Genomic DNA, 6,631 nt, shown 5'->3' with positions numbered 1-6,631 from the left:
AGCAGTTTGGGGATTGGAGCGCCTCTGGTCTCGTCGTCTCCATTCCTGCTCTGGTCCGCCTCACAGACTCAGCCTGCAGGAACGGCCCCAGATGGTCTGCTGAGCAGGACGTGTTCCCACATGTCATTAGCTGCATTCCAGCAACATGTTTATTCACATTTTGAAGCATCACGTAGAAATGGTTGATGGAAACGGGGAAATTTGACATAAATTCCTCAATTTCATGATAAAAAGTTCTTGTGCTTGCCTGAGGTGGTTTTCTGAAACAGTTGTTGTACTAAAGCTCAGCAGGAAACAGATGAGTTTCATATCCTAACGAAGCAAACGCTGCCCTCTACTGGTGGGACTGTGCCTTACCAGAGGAACCAAACCCTGAGCCATTAAAGAGATCCACGATTAGTAATAACACTAGACCTTGTTTGGGAAATATTTATCTTAGATGTTATTAGGCCTGTCGCGATAAACGATAAATCAATTAATCGTACGATAAATTAAAGCTATCGACGTCATTTTAATTATCGGCACTATTGTCTCTTCCGACCTTTTTCTCTTTCAGCTAATGAGACTGAATGAAAAAAAGGCTCAACTCCGGTGCTCTCCACTGACTCCTCCCTTCCTCATTTCCTTAGTGTAAAGCCCAGCGCACACGACACGATCTTAGAGCTGCCAGCCGATTGTCGGCTCATTTTCAAAACCTGACAGACCCAAACATTAGCCGACAGAAATCCTAGGTATAACGGTTCGATCGGGTTCGGTCCGGCCGTTTGGTGTCCAACAATGGGCACAAAATAATGGCTACAAGTTCAGTGAACTAATTTTAAAACCAGGCATTAATCAATGCTTTACTACAATCTACCTGCAATGCATGTGGCTAGTGTCAGCGTAAAGTCCTGACTGAATGAAAATCATTAGAACCTATTTATGTCATGTTAACGAAGAACAGCTGAAAAGTTACCGGGTTTATCAACTGCGGTAGCAATTTAGCTCCAACTCCTCCTCTTGTCATTTCTATATTCTTTGCATGTTGAATAAACATTAATGTTGTTTCCACATATCATCTCCAATGTCCGCTGGACTTCGGGTTGCACCGTTTCAGCTGTTTGGGATTCCCCTCCGTAATTTCCCCTCAGAGGAGAATCCTTGCTTTCTGATTGGCTGCCTGTCACATTCAACAGGCTGCGTTAAGATCCCAGTCGGGGAAAACCCCTGATTTGGATCGGAGCAGCAAGACGATCTACCGTAACACACCACACAATCTTAGAAAGACCAACGTTTTAAGATTGTCTTAATTGGAAAAATAGGAGCAAAAAATCATGTAGTGTGAACTATTGCATCAGGTAGTCGATGTGCCCATCTTCTCTATTTAAATCTAATTATTAATGAAGGGCAACATAATATACAGACTTCATAATCTGCAGTCTTTTGGTTGAATGCAGTATTTATTTCCACTTTTACTTTATGTTGTTTCGTGTTTTTTTCCAAGTGAGTTTTTTGTTAATGGAGACTGAGAATCCATTTTATTTTTGTTTTTGGTTGTTTTATTTATCAGTTTCAGCGTTAAATGTTCTTTTGAAAATAAAGTGTATCTATCTTTGGCAAGAAATCGCATGCATTATTACATCATTTCCATTAAATCAGTGTTAAAAGGTCTTCAAACAATATTATCGTTTATCGCAATAATTTTTGAGACAATTAATCGCTCAGCAAAATTTGCTATCGTGACAGGCCTAGATGTTATTTAGTTTTTATAAATTTTAATAAAATATTGTCACAGGAATGTCGCCATCTTGTTCACGCTGCAATGCGTTCTGGGTACATAACAGAACCAGTAGAACCAGCTGGGACCAGTAGGGAGCAGTAGCAGTAGGCTCCTCCAGCTACAACAGTGATGAGTAACGTTTTTAAGTCCGGCTCGGCAACAGCTGTTACTGGTGGTGGTTTCACATTCAGTACCGGTGATATAGCTCTGTTAGCATTCCCAGTAGTAGCTCTGTTAGCATTTCCGGCAGTAATAGCTCCGTTAGCGCTGCTTGCCTTTGACGTTTCTCCCAGCATCTGTAGCGCTCTGTCCGGTTTGAGATGCTGTGTAACAGCGACACCAAACTTTACCACCGACCCGAACCTCCATGGGTCCGGTCGGATTGGTGACGTCAGTACCCAGGCAGTATACAGTACAGACCAAAAGTTTGGACACACAGTTGTGTCCAAACTTTTGGTCTGTAATGTAGCTTCTGATAGCATCTCAAAGAGCGTTCAGCTCTGCCCGTCTCGGCACGGCATTAGTTTTTAAGGTAATGATCACCTGTTAGAGCCTTCACTTGGTTCTGCTGGTATAAATGGCTCAAAGTGCTGTGGAGAAATGTCCAGGGTCCAGATCAGGTCCTTCGTTGTTGTTCCACTCCGGCTCTCGCACTGCGCTCTCCTTTCTTTCATGTGGGAAATTATCCAGATTCGCCTCAGATTTTTATTTTTTTATCACAGCCAATAGTAACACAGTGTGGCGTTATCTAAAATGACACCAGTCAAACGCAATATGATCAACAACTACTGGGGTAAAGTTAGCCTTCCTGTGTTTACTCTGTAGACTCCAGTACAGATTGGACCTGATGACGTCATCAACCCATCGGTGAAAAAATGGCGACCTCCATGGGTGACAAATACAACAAAAGATGTGCATTTTTGAAGTAATTATGAGTTCTGGCGTATCAAAAACAGCATTTTTTTAGGTAATAGAAAAATTGCTACACATTTACACCAACATGTTAAATAATCCTGGATCCCTTTAAAGCTGCAAATGATCAAATGCTACAAGTGATACAGATGGAGCAGATACAGAGACATTCAGCTCCTTTTAGGGGCGACACCAAGTGAAGCAAAGGTTGCAGCGCGAGTTCTGCTTTTATCTCCTCGTTCTGCTCCGTCTCTAAGGTGTTTAACACATAAGCAGCACATAAATCAGGGGCTGTTTATGTGTTATGTCTGATATGTTGTGGTTATAAAAGCAGATAAGAGACAGAGAAAGGGCACAGAGGCATTTATCCATAACGCTGTGCCTTCTGCGTACTGCAGCATCAACATCTGACTGGTTGATTCGCTAAAACCAGGAAATGGAAACATGCATAATTCATGTTTTCTTTTTGGCAGTATTTCAAAAGTTGGCTTAAAATTTGCATGGCAACTGGATGGAAATGTGGTTAGTGAGGGAAGTAGGTCCCGACCAGGAGAACCGACAGCTGCTTCAGTTTGACAGTTACTCAGTTAATAACATGAATCCATCCTGAAGCTTAGAAGCAACATGTTGCCACACCAAACCACCTGGTCCAGACTATAACCTGGAGTTATCACACAGCTGATTTCCACCTGATCCGCTCTGAGGACTGATTGGATGGTTTAACACTCATCATACTGTGGGCGAGCCAGAGACTGCCACCTGCTGGAGGATCACAGCACTCACAGCTGAGCCTTAAATACTGATCTGACAGAGAACAGAGAGGAACAGCAGAGCAAACATCAGCAGAGCCTCAGGAAGTAACCGAGACCTTCATTAACCTTCATGAAGCCGCAGCATGGGCAGCGCTGACAACACGCTGCACCACAGCAGGCAGGGTTACTACAGCAGCCGCAGGATATAATTATTACTGAGTCAGAGAGGAGGGGGGAAACAGGATGCTGAAGGAACGAGTCACTTCCTGTCACTGGGAGGAGTGCCGTTGGAATGCATCACTGTGTTTTAATAAACTTACAGTCACGTCTGACTGAGTTTATTCTCATCATCAGAAGCACCTAACTCCCACTAAAAAAATCTCATCCTAAAAAAAATCTTAGAGTTAATCTCCATCAGCTCCACTGTATTCTGCCCTCTTGTGGTCACCTATTCAATATGCAGAAGCACCATGTTGTAAACAGTCATACATGAAAGTGTAGCTAACACCGTGAAAGCAAAACTCCGCCCCACAATTAGCACAAAAACATAAAGACAGAACCCGTAGGGACTGGTTCATACAGTTATCTTGATTTGGGGTTTAGTATCCTCCTCAAACACCCTGAGGACTAAAAGTAGTGGCATTACTTCAACATTTACTCGAGTAAAAAACAATAGTTCAAAAAAATTATTCAAAAAATAATAATAGTATTTTTATTAAGTAGCTGACAACATTTGACTTAATATTTAAAAGTGATGTCATCAGGCAGAATATAAAATATAACTAAGAAACTCTCCTGACTTTTTGGTTAAAATGTGTTTGATTTTTATTCGGTGAAGTTACTCGCAGTCTACAAAGGATCCAGAAATGTTACTGCAGCGATGCTTCATTATACTAGAACTGAAGTAAAAGTAAAGTACGGTGATGTAAAACTACTCCTAAAGTAAAGGTAACAGAGTAAATGTAACTAGTTATTACCCACCTGTGGGCGGGACTGGTTTGATGATTGTAACAGCAGGTGTTTGCACCTTTACGGCCATTTTGGGGAAAATTACGGTTCACATTTATTGGTTGGTCCAGCAAACAGGGTTATTACAGGGCTCTCTATAAACTGTGAGATGTTCCCGCTATTCATTTAGATACTTAATTATTGTTTTTTTCCTTCTCTGTTTGATTTTGTATTCAATTTACATTTTAACCGGGATTATTACCGTGGTGTTGGACTTCAGAGAAGTTTCTAGAAACGCTTCGGATGCCCCGCTAACCAGTCAGTAACCGCCAAGAACAAGCCAATACGCTAATTATCCGTAACTAACCAGCAGCCTGGTTAACTAACCAGTTAATCTGCTACATGCTAATTTAAAACAAGAACTCACCGGCGGTAGAGAGTAGTCTGGGTAAAATAATCCGGTAAATTTGAGCTGTAGGGGTTATTTGTTATCCTTTCAGCGACCGATGCTAACCAGTTTCCGGTAGTTATCCTTCAGCTGGAACGGCTGCTTCTAAGGCGAACCACAGTGCCCCCTGTGGTCACTGTGCGGCATTACCTCACTGGCCTCAGTGCTAACAGACGCCACCACTTGCTTTAATCTCTGTATTTGTCATGAAACATCAGAGATTTTAACTTTACAGAATTATTATTCAATTGGTTTTATTTTGTTGTTAGTTTCAGTTATTTTCAGAGGTTTGTTCAGGGAATTAATCTTGTACATGAAGCAGTTACGAGAATAAAAGCAAACTAGCTGCCCCTTTAACCAGAACAGGAAGATCTGTCCTAAACCTATCTATTTTCCTTCAACACAAACGGCAGCAATATGGAGAACAACATCAGATATCGGATCCGGGCGCCGATGTGGTGCGCTTATGGTTCTGTTGGTCAGAAAGCTGGTGCTTCCGATCCAGTTTGTTGCTCCTCTTCCCTGAAACACGGATCTCTTAATTGGGGCCTGCCATGCAAAGCAATGGCAGGAACCTATTGCTATTCTCCCAATTCTTTATTTTTCATCCGTAACCGTTAATGCGGCTCATACCGCTGCGTGCACACCTACAAATGAGGTATCAAAACGTGCAGAAAATTCACGCCATTGGAGCTATTACTTTTGGTGGGATTCGGGGTTAACATGGCGACATAATTCGCAAAAAACTATGAAAAAAACCCCATTATAAGTCAATGGGAAAAATCCTAGAAATACTCTATTTTTGAGGATTCCCTGTGTCGTCACGAATTCACGTAGAAATGCCATTCAAATTTCATTTTGTAGATACGTCTGTGATCTCTTCGAAAGTGAAGACGGCTCGTCGATACCAATTACGGTTTGTCCACAATTTGTCTCTAAGCAACCCAAAGTTTCTCATTTTTCCTAAAATTAGAGTGCGTCTCTCACTGATTAGAGTGAGAAATCAAGACAACTTTTTCAACCCAAATCATTTTTGAAATCGCCATCACGCCCACAAATATCGCACGATTGGTATCAAAATCGGTCCTGACATTGATACGCCTGTCTGCTCCGGTAAAATGTTTTCGAAATTTATCTAGACCGTACGGTTTTCTGTCACGGTGCTTCAGAGCAAAGTCATGCGACAGGATTTTCTAGGCTGTCTCAGGCTCTTTCACTAACAGTTCACACCTTGGTGTGAAACTTATTTAACATAGCAACGGAACTCAAGAGGCTATTGGCTGCTGATTAGGACTACAAATACGCATCGCTGTAGTTCTATCTATCCTCAGTTGAAACAGATCAGGACTGAACTGGCCTTTACAACTACTTGCTGCTATGGGCTGTATATAACTGATTTAACTCAGTAACTGTTACACATGGGATTAGTTTGGAACTTTAAAATTAAGCATAATAATAATTTCAAAATAAAAGCCTTGAATATAACAAAAATTCCAAAATAAAAGCCTTGATTATTTTTACATGACGTAATTGCTCTTTTTGGCTTTCTTTGACTTTTTCATCCAAAGCACTGTTACACATGGTATTAGTTTGGAACTTTGAAATGAAGCATACTGAAAATTTCAAAATAAAAGCCTTGAGAATTTTTACATGAGATTATTGCTGTTTTGAGCATTATATAACTGATTTTATACAATGACTGTTATTCATGGGATTAGGTTGGCCCTTTGAAATGAAGTTTAACAAAAATTCCAAAATAAAAGCCTTTAATATTTCTACATCAACTACTTGCGTTTTCAGCATTATATAACT

Source organism: Xiphophorus hellerii, chromosome 4 (genome assembly GCF_003331165.1).
Source record: "Xiphophorus hellerii strain 12219 chromosome 4, Xiphophorus_hellerii-4.1, whole genome shotgun sequence".
Taxonomy (NCBI): domain Eukaryota; kingdom Metazoa; phylum Chordata; class Actinopteri; order Cyprinodontiformes; family Poeciliidae; genus Xiphophorus; species Xiphophorus hellerii.
This window is presented reverse-complemented; position numbering follows the sequence as displayed.